A 22,982-nucleotide genomic window follows, 5' to 3' on the forward strand; every position below is an offset into this window, starting at 1 on the left:
TTTTTTCTTCTTGCTACTTACATACAATGATCTCGAGTTATCATGGACCATTTTGGAACCAGGTCAATGAAAACAAGATTTTAGGTCACTGTATATCAATAACACAGAAGGAGCCTATGATAGCTTCAAGAATATAGTCAAATGCTAGTTCAATCTTTTTCATGACAGAAATAGGTATCCATTTACTTAAGCCACTGCTTTTAGTGTCTTGGTTACACACAATTAAGTGATTTTCTAGCTAACAATCTGAATATAACCTATATTTGCATGGTAAGCTATCTGATTATTCAAGAGAAAAGTATTTAAGTAAATTGTAGTGTCCCCATAAAATGAAACAGTATGCAGTCATTAAAAGTTATGGCTTTGATGGTGATGGGAATATCTTTTTTACAGTTAAAATGAAAACCAGCATGTAAATTAATTTTGTATCATTTCAAATATAAAAAGACGCAGAAGGCCGGGTGTGGTGGCTCATGCCTGTAATCCCAGAATTTTGGGAGGCCGAGGCGGGCAGATCACTTGAGGTCAGGAATTCAAAATCAGCCTGGCCAACATGGTGAAACCCCGTCTCTACTAAAAACACAAAAATTAGCTGGGCGTGGTGGCGCGCACCTGTAATCCCAGCTACTTGGGATGCTGAGGCAGGAGAATCGCTTGAACCCAGGACACAGAGGTTGCAGTGAGCGGAGATTGCGCCACTGCACTTCAGCCTGGGCACCAGAGAGACTCCATCTCTGAAAAAAAAAAACGGTTGGATGTGGTGGCTTATGCCTGTAATCCAGCCCTTTTGGAGGCAGAGCTGAGAGCACTTGAATCCAGGAGTTTGAGACTAGCTTGGGCAACATTTCAAGACCCTGTCTCTGCAAATTTTTTTTAAAAAAGCAAAGTCACAGAGAAAAATAGATGAAGGAAAGCATTCAAAGTATCAACAGTATTTTTTCTGTTGATGTTCAAGATTAAATATCCAAAATAAATCCCAATGAGTAATAATCAGAAATTATTTTCATAATTAGAAATATTAATCTTTTAAAATTATAGTGTGCCTTTTCCTCAGGTAGCTCCTTTTACTAAATTGTTAATTTTTCTAATAGTCCTAAAATATTACCAGGTCTACTTCTCTATCTTTAGAATCAGTGAGCTGTCTAAATGCTATATTTAACACATTCTGTTTAGTTCGATGATCCTATAGTTAGGAGAAATACCTACACTTAGATGCCCACTGATTGTTCTCCTTGACAGGATAAAATTCTTCCATTAATCTCTGTTGGGTACAGATTGATGCATTCTTCTTGTTATGCCTATATGACTCTTGCCCCCACTTCCCTTTCAATCTCTGGAAAAAAAAAAAAGCCAGGCTGCTTGTAGATCACAAAAAAAGGGCATTCTACTGTCCTCTCAGTGCCCTAACACTTAGTGTTTTCTTCAACTGGAGATGTCTTTCTCCCACTGGGTGCCCGGTTTAAATGCTTCCTCCCTTGTAAATCCAAGCGGATTTCTCTAAGTACGCTCATATTCATTAATTTGTTCAACAAATGTACATGACCAACTTCTACATCCCAAGCATTTCTGGAGGCGGGGGGCGCTGGTATTCAATGATAAATAAGCAAGACCAGCTGCTTTCTCTCTCACAGATAAACACTAGTGAGAAAACAATAAAAAATGATTCAACAAGATAACTGATGTAAAATCGAGTTTTCAGGCAATAATAATAATAGTGATGTGGGTAATGACACTAGGCTTCTTTAGCTTGAGTGGTTAATTGGGAAGAATTCCTTTCTGAGGGAGAAACTGAAGAGACTGAAACCTGAAGAACAAAAGAAGCCATTCTGGTTGAATGCTTTTTATAAACAATTCTTTATAGCAATTATTGAGGCTCCTTAAGATCAGCAACCACATCTTTTTATTAAGAAATTTCCAACAAGTTGAGCAATATTTGATGAGCATTAGATCATCAAGGATTATCTTGAATATGTCATACATAACTATGTATTTTTCTTAATTTACTGAGAGCTAGACAAATGGAAATGCAAGACATATTGCTCAGCTCATCTATTCAGTGAGAATCATGACTTACACTGCATACACTTGCAGAAGGGGAAGAGAGTCAAGAATCACTGCATAGCTAATATGTACTAGACACTGTCTTAGGCATTTTATATACATAATCTCAATTATCACAACAACCTTCTCAGGCAGGTAGCATGATTTTTCCAATTTACAAACTTCGAGGCACTGCTTTTAGAGAGGTTATATAACCTATCCAAGGTCACAGGGCTGTCATGTGGTAATGCCATGATTTTAAACGACACTCTTCTGACACTGAAGACCAATTTAAATATACTAGGAGTTCTCAAGGTGTGGCTCCAGAGCCAGCAGCAACAGCATTACCTGCACACTTGTTGCAGAAGCAAATTCTTGGGTCTCACCCCAGACCTACTGAATCAAAACCGCTAGGAATGGGGTTCTTCAATTTGTTTTAACAAGTCCTGTAAGTAATTTGAATGTGCACTGAAGGTGAAAAACTGTTGTGTTATGTAACAAAAAACCAACACACAATTCCCTACACTGCTCATAACTTTATTCTATTACATAACTTACTTTGATATCCAGTGTAAAATTTTATTGTGTTAATTATGGATGAATCATCTGGAACGCACTAAATATATTTTCAAGGAAAAAAATCTATTTTTATGTGGCCACAGAGGTGGAAAGTACTAAATTACTCTCTTTTGCTAGAGGGTAAAGATTTTCCTCTCGATTTCCATATGAAGTTCAAATTAATGGGAAATGGTTTCAGAAACATGTAAACAGCTTTCACCTATCAAGATTATACTGTCTATGAAGAAAGATAATTAAGAATATATTTCTTAGGTTTTATTTAGAGATAAATCCCAGGGGGACTAAATGGAAAATATGATTAACTTGAATCTATCAGTTTGAAACTGCAAGATGGAAAACACATTTAAAAGTTTTCATAATGTTCCCTCAAACTTTTGCATCATTAGTCAAATTACAAGAAATTTTGACTAAATTATATTGACACTTTAAATGTTACTTTGCTGAAAATACACGAACATATGTAAAAGGGTACTAAATTTGGCCCTAAAACACCTTGCTTCATATACACAACTTGAAGAAAACATAAAGCAAATTGGTATTATATAATATTATTCACAGGCTCTTTTTCTAACTGAAACCATAACCCCTCTTCCCGTAACTTTTGATACAGGACAAAGGAAACATTTGTCTCAAAATTTCTCCAATCGTGGAAACACAAAAATGACTTCTAGCCTTGCCATTCACAATGGAAATGTATTCAAAATATAAAATCTATGTTTCCTATTTTTTATTTTTGTAGTTGTTAATATAATCTCAAATGTTTTCCTGGTTCAGGTAATACATACATGACAACAAATCTTCTATTAGTTTAAATAATCCAAATATTAGGCCAGGCACACCTGCTCACACCTGTAATCCCAGCACTTTGGGAGGCCGAACTGGGTGGATCACCTGAGGTCAGGAATTCGAGACCAGCCTGACCGATATAGTGAAACCCCGTCTCTACTAAAAATACAAAAGCTAGGCGGGCGTGGTGGTGAGCACCTATAGTCCCAGCTCCTCGGGAGGCTGAGAGAGGAGAATTTCTTGAACCTGGGTGGTGGAAGTTGCAGTGAGCGATATCGTGTACTCCAGGCCTGGGTGATAGAGCAAGATTATGTCAAAAAAAAAAAAAAAAAATTCAAATATTACTTAAAATAGAACAACAATAACAGACATTAATGTTTCCCTAAATTTGGGATTTCAGAAGGAGCTGTGATGTAGGCTGCAAAGATGCCTGGATATCACTGAACATTGACCATGGGTTGAGAATGTCAAATTATGTAGTTAAAACCAAACAGAGGAACCTAGAGGTATAAAGGAAATAAGAGTCAAATAGAGTGAAAGACACTGAGAAAGAAAATGAAACGAATGAAGATTCAATTTAATGGGAGTGAGCACAGGTTACATGTAAAAAAAGAAGCTTGTAATTAAAAGGCAGTTTCAGAGTATAAACTGCAATTGTTATATATAAAAAGTAAGTTATTTCTAATTGCTGGAAGCAAGGTGTGCCTCATGTGATATTTATAAATGCTAAATATCTTAAAATTGCTCTTTATTTTAATGATTTTGCTAACACCCCATACTATAAAAATATACAACTGTTTATATTTAGAAATAGGAAAAATGTTACAAAACTCCATTCTAACTTTAGTCTTAGAAAACTTGCTTAATATGTACTTTGTTACTGAATTCTTGGTACATTACTGCCATGGGCTCAAAACACTTACTAAAAATCTGTATCTTAGTTATTCCATTTGAAGTGGTAGAAAAGCTTCAAAATGATAAATCCTGTGGAAGGCAACTATAAACAACATTTGATTCATATATATACTAAAACTTGTTATAAGTAACGAATGATTTAGATAGAGCACATTTAGCACTGTCTAGTGATGAACATTTATTATGGGAATACCACAGCAGATGGGGCTGTGGTAGATAGTAAACCATCAATCAGATGTGACCCCACAACAAATTGTACCTCATCAACTGCTTTAATATGTCATGAAGCTTCCAAATAGACATCACTGGACCATTTGTTAAGCCCAAACTACTTTTTCACTGACAAAGCAAAAGACATTTGGTATTTTCATTTATATGTAATATCACAACAAATCGATGAGACCTAGTAATCCAAAATAGAATTTATATGAGGATGGGCCATTGAAATTCAAACCTTAGTTTCTTGTACAAATTGCTCTTAATGATGATCTTTTATTTTTCAACCAATTTTATAAGAATGAGGATTGTATTTAGATTCTAAAACTTTAAAATGTCCATATAAAACAAGTTTCTGCTGAAGCCAAATGGGGGGAAAATTCCTTACCACTCACGTTTCTGTTATAAAACTAAGTATTATGACATTCTCATATAACACTGCAAGACGAGCAAAAATAAAAATAGTGTATTTGAAAGCTCTAATACTCATGCAGGCATGATAATTACACTATCAAAAATGCTATTTAGTGGTACAAAAAAGACTTATTTCCAAAAATATCACAATGTAGACTAGGCTTCTGAAATTAAAGAATACCATTTAATCCTTCTGCCACTTTGATTAGTTATGAGTTTAGTTTAATCCCTGCAATTAATTGGGTGTATCTCTGTCTCTCCTGCTAATCTGCATAATTTTGTTTTACTTTATGTTCTTTTTTAGACTGCAAGGTTCTTGAGTATATAGAAAACCTACTTTACTTGGTTTCTACCTCATGGTGCCTCATGTATAATACTTATGTGTTATTTTATAATCACCTTTCAATTATGGCCTTTGAAAACCCACACAGATACAGTAAAATGTTCACACAAATATTTAATTTAAGTACCATGGTTTTGCACTCCAGTATTCAGATATATCACACATTTTGCATCATGAATTGAATTCCTGAAAACCAGCTTCTCTTGCCTAACCTTTGAAAATGCTTCTGAAGTTCAAAGAAGACTAAGTACCAAGGCTTCTTTAAGAAATGCATCACTGCTCCCAGAAAAAGCAAATAAAAGGGCCTTTGAAGAGAATTCTGAAAGAATGGCTCCAATGTGGGTCTTTCCTCCGACTTTGGAATAAATGTTTAACTTGAAGAAAACTACTTTAAAATTTGTGTTAAAAGTTTCCATTATTTTTTAGAAAACAGTCCAACATGGATCTGAGTCCTTGCGTATTCTTGCTGAGCGTGCCAAAATGCAAAGCAGAATTATCCTCTGACTCTGAACTGTTCCTGCACCAGGTCAGACAGCCAAGTGGACAGGTGAAGATAACTAACTTACAACCACTTATTCCCCAGCGAAGGGGAATTGTAAGTATACTGGTTGCTGTACAAGATTCTGAGGACGGATGCCGTGGCTCACGCCTGTTATCCCAGCACTTCGAGAGGCCCAGGCGGGCGGATGACTTGAGGTCAGGAGTTGGAGACCAGCCCAGCCAACACGGGGAAACCCCGTCTGTACTAAAACTACAAAAATTAGCCGGGTGTGGGGGTCCACACCTGTACTCCCAGCTCCTCAGGAGGCTGAGGCATGAAAATTGCTTGACCCGGGAGGTGGAGGTTGCAGTGAACTAAGATCACGCCGCTGCACTCCAGCCTGGACAACAGAGCGAAACTCCATCTCCAAAAAAAAAAAAAGAGTTCCAGCTCCTTCACTGTGGCATGAGCAGCACCGCCTGACCTTGTGACCTTGTCGTGTCTCCCCGTGGGGCACTCAGGGTAGGTGAAACGGGGTCGTCACGTCCAGGAGCTGTTTCCTGTGCGGTGAGGATGCAGCTTGTCCACTGACTTGCTCTGATCTGTTGAGCTGTTGTCTGCTTTGGGGACCCTGGAGTTCTGACTATATATTCTTTTATATATATATATATGTATGTATACATATACACACACACACACAGACACACACACAAACACTTTTTTTTTTTCTTAGATGGAGTCTCGCTCTGTGGCCCAGGCTGGAGTGAGCGGCGCCATCTTGGCTCCCTGCAAGCTCCGCCCCCCGGGTTCCCGCCATTCTCCCGCCTCAGCCTCCCGAGGAGCTGGGACCACAGGCGCCGCCACCACGCCGAGGTAATTTTTGTATTTTCAGTAGAGACGGGGTTTCATCATGTTGGCCAGAATACTCTAGATTTCTTGACCCTGTGATCCACCTGCCTCGGGCTCCCCATGTGCTGGGATTACAGGCGTGAGCCGCTGCACCCGGCCTGAGTGTCCCTCTGTGGCCCAGGCTGGAGTGAGCGGCGCCATCTTGGCTCCCTGCAAGCTCCGCCCCCCGGGTTCCCGCCATTCTCCTGCCTCAGCCTCCCGAGGAGCTGGGACCACAGGCGCCGCCACCGCGCCCGGCTGATGCTGATTTTTTGTATTTTTAGTAAAGACGGGGTTTCACCGTGTTAGCCAGGATGGTCTCGATCTCCTGACCTTGTGATCCTCCCGCCTCGGCCTCCTAACTAATAACGTATTTTAGGCCGGTTGCGGTGGCTCAAGCCTGTAATCCCAGCACTTTGGGAGGCCGAGGCCGGCGGATCACGAGGTCAGGAGATCGAGACCATCCTGGCGAACACGGTGAAACCCCGTCTTTACTAAAAATACAAAAAATCAGCATCAGCCGGGCGCGGTGGCGGCGCCTGTGGTCCCAGCTACTCGGGAGGCTGAGGCAGGAGAATGGCGGGAACCCGGGAGGCGGAGCTTGCAGTGAGCTGAGATCCGGCCAAGGCACTCCGGCCTGGGCGACAGAGCGAGACTCCGTCTCAAAAAAATAAATAAATAAAAATTAAAAAAACGTACTTTATAAACATAAAATGATATATGTTATACTAGGAAATTAATGGACAAATTCTGAGATAAATTCTTAAAAGAAATGCTTGAAAAATCTTTCCTAGTACATAATGTTGAATTGTTATCAAATTACCTAGTTACCACAATTAATACTTTTGGGAGTATCTTCAGATTGGTTAATGATATATTCAGCGGTACTCTATTTTCATTTTAAATATATATAAAATCTGAGAGTTGGACGCAAATATATAATCTCTCATCATAATGAAGATTCTGCTCTGCTCAAACTTCTAGTGACAATAAATATTAATGGTCCCAAGATAGATATATCACTTTTGAATGATTTGTAGTCATTAAAGAACTATTTTATATATTGATCTGAAATCTGGGAATTCTTAAAGCATCAATTAATTTAGTGAAGGTTTCTTTCTTTTCTTTCCAGTTTCTTCTTTTTTCCCCTTTGGAACACACATTTAACCATCTGGGGCAACCTTTCACTTTCTCATTGATGCCTCACACTACCCGTTTTGCTATTTCCACATGATTCTGAAGAAAGTGATCTTCTTCCCCATTATCCAGTCTTAACTTTTTTTTTCGCATTCTTCTAAAGTCTGACATTCTATTCACCATTGTCTATATGTTCTTTACTCCAATATTTCAAAAAGCATGACATCCAGACTGCTTCTTCACAAAATCTGCATATCATATGAATGGAGCCAAAATGTGAATTTGCCTACTTTTTCTTAACGTTCACATCATGTTGCCTGCGTAAATAAGAATTTTTAAAATGTGAAATGATGCCAATGATATTTAAGCCATTCAAAATTAAAGTGTTTATATTTATGCAGGCTAGATTTAATCACATTAGTGTCTGATGATCATCTTCTGCTTCTAATATATGAAAGATTCTTATTAAACACTAGTTAATAGAATCAAGAATTTTTTAATGAATTTTTACTTTTTATGATACTGAACTGTGACACTGCTGGCCAACATTCTAGCTAGCTTTTAATACTCTGTCGTTATCAAATTTGAAAGCATTTCTTCACATATTTGAAATTATAACAAAAATTTATTTAAAAATGTATATCAAATACTAAATTGAAAGGAAATTTATAACATATAAGCCATGCATAGCTAATGAACAAATATACATGTATATTACCAATTTAGGTATATTATTAATAAAATACATTTAAATTTAAATCAGCTTATACTGTATTTTATATCAAATTGAGAAAATAGATACTTTTCTAAACAATTGAAAGCACATTAGTCATTTAAACTCAATTCAGGTTGGCGTATAAATTGATGCTCTTTTCTGAAATGCTCCTTGGGCATTATGAATCAAAAGCCTTAAAATGATTATATCTTTTGAGACAACAATTCTTCTAGAAATTTTGCCAAAGGAATAATCAGATTTCTACTCAAAGATATTCATAACATTGTACATAATCTAAAGGTGAGTAAAAGAAAATAAGATACAAAATCATGTATGTAAGATAATTCTGCATATGAATACATTTTTCGTTAAGTATATGCATTATGCAATGTAATATACATATATGTATGTAATATACGCATTATGCAACATATGTATATTTACTAGTATGTACATGGTACGGATATATCTATTTACTAGTATGTGTATGTGTATATATATGCACATACACACTCATCCATTTATCTGCCTACCTACATGCACACGAACATCAAGAAAATTACTGGACAGGGTTGAAGTGAACATTCTTAGAGTGTAGAAGTAAAGTGACTATTCTTACAAAGAGGGGTTGTAGTAATTTTCATTCTCTTTAAATTTTTCTCTTATTTCCAGTGTTTCTACATTGATCATGTGCCATTTTTTAAGTGAAAGCTAAATTAAGCCTTAAGCTTACTTAGGGTCTAACCTCTGCCAACACGCTGTGATAATTACTCAAACTGATAAACAGCTATCTTCTAAGACCAAAAGTCTCCAAAACATGCAGAATAAAATATTTAGCATCATCAAAAATTAATGATCAAAATAATGTGTTTGTACTTTTCAACATGTTTTTTTCTCAGTTGACTAGTGTTCCTGATACCATTTTTAAAGATATAAGGTTCATTTCTCAAGGGAGAAATGTATTTTCTACAATACTGTCAGGCTCAGAATAACAGAATCTTGAATAATTCTCTGATCAATGATAACTTCAATCCACCTAACTTTTGTTATTATAGTTAATTCAAGCTTATGTCATTCCTTTTTGTACAAGGAACAGGTATGTTTTAGTCCCAATGCCCTTCCCGGTGTTTTTACTGTCAAATTACTTCACAGGGAATACTCGACTATTAACAATATGAAAACAGGGTTTTTTTAAATTTGGCTTTTTATTCTTATTTTTTATACTGTCTCTGTATCTCGAGTAGCATTAATAAAAAAATCGAGGGAGAAATTTATGCAACTTCACCTGCTTTGGCTTATAAACTGATTAAAATGCAAACAAATATATTCATAATCCAAGCTACAACCAACCGTTTACAAGTATGGTCTGATACCTGATGTTTTACAAGTATGTTTACAAGAATGTTTACAAGTATGGTCTGATACCTGACATTCCCAAACATTGGGAAGGTAATTTTTAAATTATTTATAAAATGAAACTAAGGGAAGTATTGAGGAATAATGCTATAATCAGAGTTCCTTTTATCAACTTGTTTATGCTCTATTAGCTTATTTCCATATATAGAAATGCGTCCTACAATAAACTTAGTTTAATCTATTGTACAATAATTGTGAACTTCTGCTAACTGACTCTTTTTGCTTTGATACCATAAAAGTTGACATTCATAATGAAGACTCCCAGCCACTGTGATATTATAAAATATGGAAATATAGCAGAGCATTTACATTGTAGTGTTAAATAAAATGTTGCATTCAAAAATATTTGAAGTTAGGCTTTTATTTGAGACTGATCTTTTTTTTTTTTTTTTTGGGGGGTGGGGGGACGGAGTCTGGCTTTGTGGCCCAGGCTGGAGTGAGCGGCGCCATCTTGGCTCACTGCAAGCTCCGCCCCCCGGGTTCCTGCCGTTCTCCTGCCTCAGCCTCCCGAGGAGCTGGGACCACAGGATCCGCCACCACGCCCGGCTAATTTTTGTATTTTTAGTAGAGACAGGGTTTCACCGTGTTGGCCAGGATAGTCTTGATTTCCTGACCTCGTGATCCACCTGCCTCAGCCTCCCAAAAGAGACTGATCTGTTTTTAATATTACTATTAACAGTCAACTTCATTTATCAGAAAATCACATTCTCAAATTATATCAAGTAACAGAAAAATTGCATTTAGTAAAGTCCTTTTTTTTTCCAAAGAAGTTTTTGATAATTAATTCCAGAATTATTGAGGAAGAAAGGACTCGTGATTTCAAGAAAATTTTATTTTACCCATTCAATCAAAGATTTCTGTTTTCGTGTACTTTTCAAAATTAGACTCACGTGGATCTTAAACATGTTTTGAATCTACACACAGCACAGATTACTTAAAGCTCTCTGGTTAAAATAACCCATAGCAAACATGCTATCAGGTAATTTAACGGATTGAAGAAATTGCTAACTTGTTAAATGAGAGAAAAAAATCCCCGTCCTGTTTTCTGTCTTATCAGCTTTTCCAAACATACTTATTTACAGTGACCTTTAGAAACTACCCTAAATCAGTAGCTGTACTTTTTTTTTTAAACAGTGAATTTTGTTGTTTACTTAAGGTGTACACAAGCCACCACAGTGGCTGGGAAAGAACACACCGCCGCGGCTGAAGAAGAGCACCATGTATTACGTCTCAAAGCATTTCATTCAGCCCTTGAGGTTTTTGAAGCTAGAAAAGTGACCTTTTTTCTTTTTCAGTGTTTTACTTTTGACACGTCAAAGTACTCCCATGAGTAACCCCATTTCATCCTACAATTTCTTCCTTTAAATAGTGTTATGATAAGGAGAGGAAAGAAAAGACAGTACTATTGAACATTTCTTGTAGTGTGGTGTGAGGCTTGTCAGCTGTGATAATGATAGACCATTGTATTGAAGATATGTCACGATCCTCAGTAGAACCTCTACCATTTCTCAGTGTTTATGTATTATTCAGAATACTAGTGACCCTGAGACAGAAAAAGCTTCTTATCTCTTAAAACTTTTATTGAGAGGAGTTCAAAATGTTCACTGTTAAGTGCTATTCTGTGTGTATTTAATGTAGAGTGAAAAGCGCTTTGCTATCCATTTTAGATCGACTGGCAGCAAGACAGACAGGGAAGCATGTGCTGGAGTCATGAAGATACATATGAAAAATTAAAAGTTTAAAATTAATTTGAACTTATAATGTAATGCGCCACGTGGAAATCTAAAAATCAATTTCCAAATGGAACAGCTTGAAACTTTTTCTTGCCATCTGGTTTTGGACCTGGCTCATTCAATTCCAAGTTTGCCCTTGTGAATACTCCAATTTTATGTATGTGATCTGGAAACGACACTCTCCATACTACCTAAGCCTATCTTGTTGGATTTCTTAAAATAGAGTGTTTGTTTTTTCTACACCATCAATATTCCCCAAATACCTCTTAATCGTAGACTCATTTGTCTTTATTTTAAACCAGATGTGATATTAGTACTTAATTTATTGAGGTAATGAATAGTGATTGCATTTTATTTGGCTAAAAATAAAAAATAATAGTATGCATCTAACATTTTTACATCTTTAATGAGCCTAAAATACAGATTGATGAATTCGAATGAGGAGAAAAAAATTCCAGATTTGGCTATTTGAGTTTTAAGAAAGAGAAAAGTAGTGCTTAATATAGAGACATAGGATTAGATAAGATTATACTTGGAAAGTATTTAACACAATGCTGGCACACAAGAAATGCTCCCTGAATCCCAGCAATTAGCTTTTAGGGGTGTGTGTGTGTGTGTGTGTGTGTGTATGTGTGTGTGTGTGGGGGTGTGTGTAATACTAACAATAAGTAAAAGATTTGAGTATAGTTTTTCCTGAAGAAAATATTTATTGAAAGACCATTGCTAGTTAATTTACATATATGACCTTATTTGTGCCACATGAAATAACACTGTGAGAATGTGAGAATCACAGAAGTCAGATAACTAGTCTCAGAGTATACAACTAATAAATGGCAGCAGAAATTCAGTGTCTCTGTTATTTCTTGGCGATATTTCAAGTAAGTTTAGCAAACGTGAGCTGCTACCCCATAAAGTTATTTTAATTGCCTTTAAATGTATCTGCAAGATATATATGAGAAGGTTGTTGTAATCAAAATTGTAAAAATGTAAACTATTAATACAATATATAAGAATGCATCTTCTTGGTGTACTTTGTGCTCATTTAGTTCCTAAGAGTCTGTTCAAATCTAATTGAAAGTGAATTAAAGTTACAAGTAAAACTGACTTCCAGTAACTTTTTCTCTTCTTTTTAAAATTAATTATTATAAGTTAAAATGTGTGCTTTGGGAAAACATGCTATCACTTTCAAATTACTTAAATAGTGTGCCCATCCACTTGCCTAGGATTCTTCAAACAGATGAATAAAATCATACTTTTATGTATACATAAGGCATTTAAAATTATAACAGTAAATCTTAAAGATCATCCAATAATTTAATTATGATATGAAGAACTCTTTTTAGAACATATATTTGAGGCTCCAAGTTTCATATTTCTATCTCTATGAAACTTCTGTAAAAATGATAACTGATAACATGTAACTGATAAATGAAGCAAACAATATAATTTTTACACACTCAGTGAAATGCAGCAATTATAAAAGATGAACTACTTGTATACAGGATAGATTTATATACTAATTTAGTTAAATTTACAGTATATAATGTCTGTGTATATATATGCTGAAGAAGTATAAATCATTTCAAATAAACCACTTCAGAAGATGATTTGCACAAGATATTGTATATAAGGCAAGTAAATAGTTTCAGGAAAAGTTTTCAGTAACAGTGACATCATAGATGAAACTTTTCACGCTAAGACAATAGGACAATCCCTACAACTTGGGCCCTTATTCTAGCACATGATTCTGTGTGATTGCCTTTGTTTTTAAGACATCAAAAAGTAAATCTTGCAAATGTAATGAGGGAGAAGTACTCCAGTGTGATGGGTAGGAAAGTTCGTCAGCCAGGTAACTGGCACACAGAATTGTTCCCTAAACATTGCAGTCGTCATCTGACTTGTCCTGCCACGTCTTACAATGGCCTTTTATTTTCAGTTCTATAAATTCTAGTTGCATCTTCCTGCTTCTTACAGCTATACCTAACTGACTCTGTTGTTATTTTCCACTAATTCTCAACATACCGTCCATTGGAATGAGGGTGGGTTACTTGACTGCCCCCTAAATGTAGCACAGTTTACCTGGGTTGGATGCCTGACTGGTTGGATGTGGACTACCATGTAACATTAGTCAAGTTGTTACTTTCATAAAACCAATGGGGTTGATACATATAGCATATGGCTTCTTTTTTGTTTTTTGTTTTTAGATGGAGCCTTGCTCTGTTGCTAGACTGGAGTGCAGTGGCATGATCTCGGCTTACTGCAACCTCCGCCTCCTGGGTTCAAGCGATTCTCCTGCCTCAGCCTCCTGAGTAGCAGCACGCCACCATGCCCAGCTAATTTTTGTATTTTTAGGAGATACAGGGTTTCACCATGATGGCCAGGATGGTCTCGATCTCTTGACCTCGTGATCCGCCTGCCTCGGCCTCCCAAAGTCTGGGATTACAGGCGTGAGCCACTGCGCCTGGCCTAGCGTATAGCTCTGTACCTCCCTGTGCTCATTTGCAGTTATCATTGTTTGAAATATATTTTCCTTGTATATTTACCTATTTAGAGCCTAGGAACTGGAGATGAATAATTTACAGGTCATGCTGTACAATATATGTTTCTAAATGTATTTTTATTCTTGTCTTCTCTGACCACTTATGTTTCTCTTAGGAGCATTCAATAAATATTTATTGAATGAATGCATGTAAATCTTTTAGATTTTCTACTAGACTACATAAGTCCATGGCTATAGTAGATAGACTAAAAATATTTTTTTAATAGTACAGTATATCTATGTTGTTCCATGTTGAGTGTACAAATTACCTTCATAACATCTTTAGGAGCCTCCAATGGAAATACGCAATCAGTAAAGATCTTCGTCTAACGGCGCATTAAGTCCTACTCATTACATTTGGCAATCAACAGCCTCAACCCTAAATCCCTGTATGTTTCTCCACACTGGTCCATGAAATCCCTAAATAGGAATGGGACATTATGTTAGATAAATGAAATCTGTACTTGTTAGCCAGGAGCAATTCTTAGGCCTCTATGGATTGTAGAAGGCACTTCTGTTACATTTCTGATTGCCCTAAAATAAATTCTTTATTAGCTGCCAACTATTACATTAGAGATTTCACAAAATGCCCGTCTCCAGAACATAACGTTGGACTTTGCCCAGCTTGATAACCACTTTTTTCGTGACAGAGTTTTTGACATTGATATGAAGGGATTTTATGGAGCATATGTAGGGTCTGCCCTAATAGCTGATGTGATGAACTCTTCATACACTGACAGAAGGAATGAATTTCTATACCTAATCCCGGCAAAATACGAAGAGCTGTAAATTGACAATACTGAGCAAACTCATCAGATATTTTTAATTTTTCTGAAAAATAATATCAGGAAAATATTTTCTCTATATAATATAGGCACATTAATTTGCCATTTTGTACAGAAATGGAATTCAAAAAGTTGTCATTCAAATAAATATTATTGCTAAAGTATATAAAGTTTTTATTGTTGTTTTTGCATAATAGCGAATTGGATAATATACTACTTAATTCTATAAAAGAATTTCATTACAAAATGAAATCTGAAGCAAATATGACAGGCTTAATTTGATGTGTAGATTTTTTTTAAACAGCAAATTGGACTAGATTTCAAACTGAATCTGTTAGGTATAAACCATATCCTGCCTAAAAAGAAATGGGTTCACAAGAACTTTCCCTCTGTGTATCAAATACAGATGTTTTCCCCCTCTAATCCTGGGATATAGAGTATTTCCTTGACTATATTACCATGCCACACACCAAAATTTCCACATAGATTACTTGAATTTCTACATTAAGCTAAATTATAACCTATATTCAATAGCTAAATATACTTACAGATATCACAAAAACAAGAATAGGAATAACTTTGTACTTTGAAAGCCATTCTCTCATTTAAAAAAAAAAAGCACAAAGGGGAAAAACAAAATAAATAAACGAAAATCAGCATGAATCATCCAGAAGTTAAGAAGTAATTTGAAGAACAGATTCAATACTGGAGCTTAGTCAATATTACCCTAAATTGAGATTTTGGTTTGAAATCAACCATAGAATATCCTCAGAATATTATTTGGATACTTTCTTCCCCCCAAAATAGGACCAAGTGCCATTTAAGTTTAGTATAATTTTGTTTTCAACATCATAGTCACTTACCTTAGTTGAAAATACCAGCTAAAGGGAAAGGAATATTCCTTCCCAAGAAAGAAAAGCAAAGGCTTAAGAATTATAAACTATATAAACTATAAGTTTGTAGAGGGTAGAACCCTGTATATATAATAGTTTTTCAAGCGTCTTCAACAGAACAAGCTTTGAACACTTACTTAATAAATGGATTTCAAAAACCCAATGTGGAGTGAGTCAAGAAATCCCTTTTGTGAGTGAAGCTGCATATCATTTTTAAGACATCAATAAAAGACTTTGGAACTTTGATTTTATTTTTATAAGTCTGGGATTGTGATCCTTTGTTTTCATTTGTTAAATTCTAGTTTTGGACAAAGGTGATCCTCAGGACTGATGAGACTGAATGGCTGAAAGATAACTTTTCACAGGGCCATAAGCCCTGATGAATTCCCTGGTCTCTGAAAATGTAATGGCCTTTAGATGTAATACGTTTATTTTCTTTCCCTTTTAGAAGAATTATCTCTTGTTTGGGTGACCTTGGTTTCTTAATGAAACTAAAATCCTTAACAGCTAAAATGTCCCCAGTCTTGATTGATCAAGGGCATTATCTGATTCACATAATCTTCAGTTGACTTGGGCAAACAGACCTTACTACCAACTCTCATCACTTTTTGAATTTCTTTTTTTGAAATTTTAATTCAAGTAACAAAGCCTGTGAAAATAACTAAACTTTATTTTTTCCCCATTTTTTAACATTCAACTAACTTTGAAGGTTGAATCTGAAAACTAAAAAAAATGAAATTGCTCTGGAACTAAGACCTAATGTTAGCCATGATCCACCCTGAAGCGAAAATTTTATAGCTAAGTTGTAAACCCTTTGAAAATGTAGCTTGCAATGGAAGTGCTGACACAATCTTAACTATGCATTCATGAACCCCAACACTAATATATCCAAGGCATTTCATTACTGTCAATTTATCTCAGTTTTTAAAATTAAATAACCCCTCCAAGCATCTTTATTTCCCTTTAAAGTTTTTAAACAAATGTGTGTATGTGTTTGCAAATATGTGTATATGCATGTGTGTAATTTGGAAACAGGAGGAGAGGGTGGGGGCTGATATATACACACAAGAATTTGTACACATACTTGATAAGGGTGTAATGAATTAATATGTTTTTCAAACCACACTTTTCCCAGGCATAGTCTGACATTACAAAGAATTTATGCTTCCCAGCATCATTTTCTTCATGGTGGTGCAACTGTCTGCTACCTAGACAATAGTTTTCCTCACTTTTGATAAGAGTGCTTAGTCTATTTGTAAGTAAAATTCCAAGAGCTTTTTTAATATACCTACTTTAATACACCTACTTTTCTAATACGAAGAATACATCAAAACTCTTTAGAATTTTTTCCCTGTTTGTCATTAAATTAAAAATTATATTTTAGGTAAATAACATGAAATCTCAGGTTATTTTAATCACAAGGGAAAAAGCATACATTAATGACAAATAATTAAAATGAAATTTTGATATTAAAAGTTTAAAAAGTGAATTTGAATAGAAGTTTAACAAAAATGACTATGGATAAAAAATATTCCGGACATACTTTCTGTAACTAAGACAAATCTATTATTCTCAAGCACCATTTTTTTCATTATCAAAATCTTATATATATGGAATTTTCCTGAATTTATTAAATGCTATTTTCCAAATAACATGAAACAACATGAGTAAGTTTTACAACAGATCTTAGTATAGTTGCTAAGCACGTTCTTCAATTACTACATCTAAAAAAATATTCTAATAATCTTTTGAACATATAGAAAAAACATGCATTTCAGAACCGGTTTTGAAATTTACTCTTCAGTTGTAAGAAAGATAAGGTATTAAATCTATTTATTGCATACAGATGGAGATTAAATTATTTAAACAAATGAAACTCAGAAGTAATGATTATACACAGTACAAAGAACACTCTGCATTTTGCATGAATATTCATACAGTTCAGTTTCCAGATTCCCAATCTCACATTATAAATTACTTTTGAACAACAGTGTTGCTTTCTTTTTTTCTACTGCACTACTTCCTACATGAGTCTGACAGAGTTTTCCAAATTTCTTGACTACTATAAAATACTTTCATATTTTTCTACAACTAAAACTGACATTTAAATGATATAGTAAAAGCCTTGTGATAAAAATGATTTCCCAGCATTAAAGGTGAGATTCATCACATTGGCTAAAAGTAAGAAATGTGTAATTAACACTTAAAGTCAGAATATTGTATAACCAGTCTATTTTTCCACATACTTTGTCCATTCCTCAAATATTTATTGCACATCTGTTAAGTACAAGACTGCGTGTTAATAAAGATTAATCAAAGACAAAATTTCTCTTGAAATTACTTACAAAGTGGTTAACAAGACACAGACACACATAACAATTAAGCACTATAAAAACTGACAAATGTCTTCTTATCTATGTAAAGTGTCATAATCCTTTAGAAGATGAAATATAATTTTAAGCATGCAGATTAGGAGCATTTTATCTGGAAGCTAGAACTAGTATAGTAGTTGAGGTCATTTCAAGAAAAACATAAAGTGATCTACGCATGTTTCCTGAAACCAGAAAGTCTTAAGTTATTGCAGGAAGTCAGGGACCCCAAACAGAGGGACTGGCTGGTGCTGCAGCCGAGGAACATAAATTGTGAAGATTTCATTTTAATATGGACCTTTATCAGTTCCCAAAATTAATACTTTTATAATTTCTTATGCCTGTCTTCAATCTCTGAACATCAATTGTGAAGATTTCATGGACATTTATCAGTTCCCAAATAATACTCTTATAATTTTTTATGCCTGTCTTTACTTTAATCTCTTAATCCTGTTATCTTCGTGAGCTGAGAATGTCAGCACCTCAGGACCACTATTGTACAAATTGGTTGTAAAACATGTGTGTTTGAACAATATGAAATCAGTGCACCTTGAAAAAGAACAGAATAACATTGATTTTCAGGGAACAAAGGAAGACAACCATAAGGTCTGACTGCCTGTGGGGTCCAGCAGAATAGAGACATATTTTTCTTCTTGCAGAGAGCCTATAAATGGACGTGCAAGTAGGAGAGATATTGCTAAATTCTTCTCCTAGCAAGGAATATTAAGTATTAAGACCCTTGGGAAAGAATTGCATTCCTGGGGGGGAGTCTATAAATGGCCGCTGTGGAAGTGTCTGTCTTATGTGGTTGAGATAAGAACTGAGATACGCTGTGGTCTCCTGCAATACCCTCAGGCTTACTAGGATTGGGAAACACCAGCCCTGGTAAATCTGAGGTCAGACCGGTACTCTGCTCTCGAACCCTGTTTTCTGTTAAGATGTTTGTCGATACAATCTGTGCACCACTGAACACAGACCCTTATCAGGAATTTCTGATTTTGTTCTGGTCCTGTTACCTCAGAAGCATGTGATCTTCTCCCTATTCATACACCCCCTCCCCATTTAAAATCCCAAATAAAAACTCGCTGGTTTTGCAGCTCAAGGGCATCACAGACCTACCGGTATGTGATGTCACTCCCAGAGGACCAGCTGTAAAATTCCTCTCTTTGTACTCTTTCTCTTTATTTCTCAGACTGGCCGACACTTAGGGAAATTAGAAAGAACCTACATTGAAATATTGGGGGCTGGTTCCCCCAATATTAAGTTATTTCATTGTTTATGAAAGAGTAAATCATCGTGTTCAAATTTTATTAATAAAAATATTGATTTCTTACCCAATAGCAAGGAATGTGAGACACTGGGTTGTATGAGGCAGTAAATTTTTTATTAGTTCATGTTACTAGGGGAAACACCAGAAGAAATATAATAATGGGCTTATTATATGCAGTAGACACCATCAAATGCTTAATAATTTTTTCTCAACTTTTAAGGTAAAAAAAAACTTCTACAAGCTCCAACAAATTCCCATATAATTATCAATATATTAGATGGGACCATGAAGATAACAGATTAAAACTAAAATTGCCACTCTAAATATTCCTAGGTCAGTGCTTCAATGCACCATGAATCAAAATGTTGCAATACTGTAGAATGTGCTGATAATTTAATCCTTCCTTAAGAGGGAGAAGGTAACTGCCAGAGAGGCTTTCTTGGCTTAGCAAAGATATATATTAGATAACTGGCTGCTATAATTTATTACAGAAAGCAAGTATGGGTGTTGTGTGAAATAATTTTCTGAATTATTAAAAGTTTTGATCATTTCATACTTCATTGTCAATAGTTTTTAACTCTCATGTCATAACTGAGATGATTGAACTCAATAGACTCTTCCAGGAGGCTTAAATGGAGTCAAGTTCAGGTGCTGGAATGAGTGGGACATGGACAACAGTCAGGTCTAATTCCCCCTCTTAGTTTGATCAGTGGCTGCTCAGACTAGTCAATGTTTGTGTTGAACCAAGGGGTCAACATTTTGATGATCACCTCTCAGTCCAGCCTTAACCACTTACATCTTCTAGACCTATTTTGCTATTTATACCTATTGACCTCCCATTTGCATCTTTAATAGTAGCTACAAATATTAATATTTAGCCTAAATTATAATTTCCAAAAGCAGAAATAGATACAATTGACCATTGAATAACACAGGGGTTAGAGACACTGACCCCTGTGCAAGTCAAAAATCTGCATATAACTTTTGACTTCCCCAAAACATAACCACTAATAAACTACTGTTGACTGGAAGCATTACCAATAACAGAAACTGTTGATTGACACAGGTCTTGTATGTTATATATGTTATATACTGTATTTTACAATAAAGTAAGCTAGGGAAAAGAAAATGTCATTAAGAAAGTCATAAGGAAGAGAAAATACATCTGCTATTCCTTAAGTGAAAGTTGAGCATTATAAAATCTTCATCCTCATGTCTTCACATTAAGTAGGTTAAGGAAGAAGAGGAGACGTCGGTCTTGCTCTCTCAGGGGTGGCAGAGGCAGAAGAAAGTTCACATATGAGTGAATCTACACGGTTCAAACCTGTGTAATTCAAGGGTGAACTCTATAATACGTATGTATATTATATGTAAATATGTATATTATATATTTATATATAATTTCCTTTATGTTACTTACATTGACCATCTGCATTGCAAACTTTTCTGTAGAGTTATGCTCATGTGAACGAAGCTGTTTTACACCTTTTAGACTTTTCCATGGTGAGGGTAATTGAACATAAAATAATTAGCTTCTGTAATTCTAATGAAGATAATGTCAGCAATGTAGTTAAGATTTCTGGTTAGTTTATCATAAATGCAAACTCTTATGATCACTTATGTCATGCTCTAAATTAATCAGATGGGACACATGCTTTCCCTTAAGGTGTTCATATATTGTGATTAAATAGAAAAGCATATGCCCGAGGGAAAACTTGCTGGCCTACTAACCTATATTTGGGAGTCATGTTCATTGATGAGCTTAAAAATCCCTTGATAGCCAACAATAATCTGCATTTTTTCCAAATGTTCTGACAAGTCAGTTTCCTGTCATCTGTTTGGTGCTCTGGCTATGTGCTGCTCGTGTCACTCCTCACAGGCCACACGTATACACTGGTCTAGGATGCTGCCACTCCCCACGTCTGCCCCGATAACCGTTTCTGTCTCAATGGTAGTTTCTGTTAATACTACAAAAATGGAAATCGTCAGTGTGGGCAGGCTGCCGTATGGAGGTTCAGTCAGATTAAGACAAATGCACATAGGCAATGTGAGCACCAAAAAAATAACAATTCAGAAGAAAACTTTGTTGTTTGCGATTGGTATCTTTTCCAGAATTTTTAGAAATAGAGTATCTGTTTTAAAGATTGTTTTGTAAGCAGGTACACTTGAGCTGGTATTGATATGAAGCAAACCAAAAAAGAGTAGTTAAAGTAACCTTTAAAACGTTGTCTTTCCAATGTTGACGCTTGGCCTCTGGCCACAGTGTTTAATGTAACATGACTCATTCTCCCCCATCCCACCTCGGATGTAGAACACCTCTGCAAGGTGTCTTTCAAAATAACAAATGAAGACCCTTACTTTGTGAAAAGGGAAATAATGTTGAACAAATTGTAAAAATGTGTTTTAAAAGACTGCATAACATGCCAAGAAAAAAGAACAGAATTTTCCAACCCACTGAAAGATAGCACACCACCATCAATAGCCAAGCTCATGAATAAATAAATATTTACAACATATACATATGCATATCAAGGCGAGGCTACACTACAGGAACTCAGAATCTGTGGAAAACATTTATGCAATGCACGTACAGTAGCAAACAGAGGCACTAAAAAGGAAATAATTTTCAAGCACGGTCAACACGTTTAAAGTTTTTCAGTAACTTAACTGGCCTTTCCAAAACACACAGAATTCTTTTAACAATATGAAATATGTTGCTATGATTGCTTGTTCCTGAACTTAACTCAGTCATATCCTCATCACACAGCAGAGCTAGCAAATTTCTAGCTGAGCTAGTTAGAGTACACTGGAAAAAGTGGTCATATGTTCAAAGACGAAACATTTCAGACTTGATTTACAAATGGAATCAAATGCATCTGTATTCAAAGCTGTGTGGAATGAATACATGCTTAGGAACACACACAAGCATTTTAAATAAACCTTTCTGAATAGGTTAACAACTTTGCTAAAATCTTGCAGCTATCTTTCTCACGGGTAACTACAGCTCCAAAGATTACTGCTTAAGTTCAACATAGGAAATTAAACTTTGACATGCTATAGGTACTGACCATATGTAAGAAATACAAGTTAACACTCCTGACATCAATAACACCATACATCTCTAGATCCTAAGATACTAAAGGCCAGCATGCAGGCTAACATAAATAACAGCTTGCGGTTTGCAAGAAAAAGAATCCATTGATAACATTAGGAAATATAGTAATGTGATGGTATAATTTACAAGGCCTGAAGATAATTTGCAGCACCATTCCTCTGGGTGGATCTGCACCAATCAACTAAGCTAAGTGCCTGTTGGAACTTTTCCCTCAAAGGTACAGTAGGCAGAAGATTTATAATATATTTAATGCCACAAAAGGAGAAGCAGAAAGATCAAACTGATGGGGCTTGGATATTTAGAAAATCCCGCTGAGATACTGTGGTACATTTTTAAAACTTCTTGTTC

The 22,982-nt window shown here is 35.5% G+C and overlaps 1 protein-coding gene across 15 annotated transcripts in view; it reads right to left on the reverse strand.

Annotated features, from left to right (window-relative positions):
* LOC105485558 (roundabout guidance receptor 2) overlaps positions 1–22,982 on the reverse strand; it is a 1,382,758-nt gene that overhangs the window by 1,345,238 nt on the left and 14,538 nt on the right. The window lies entirely within an intron of this gene.

Source organism: Macaca nemestrina, chromosome 2 (assembly GCF_043159975.1).
Source record: "Macaca nemestrina isolate mMacNem1 chromosome 2, mMacNem.hap1, whole genome shotgun sequence".
Lineage (NCBI taxonomy): Eukaryota > Metazoa > Chordata > Mammalia > Primates > Cercopithecidae > Macaca > Macaca nemestrina.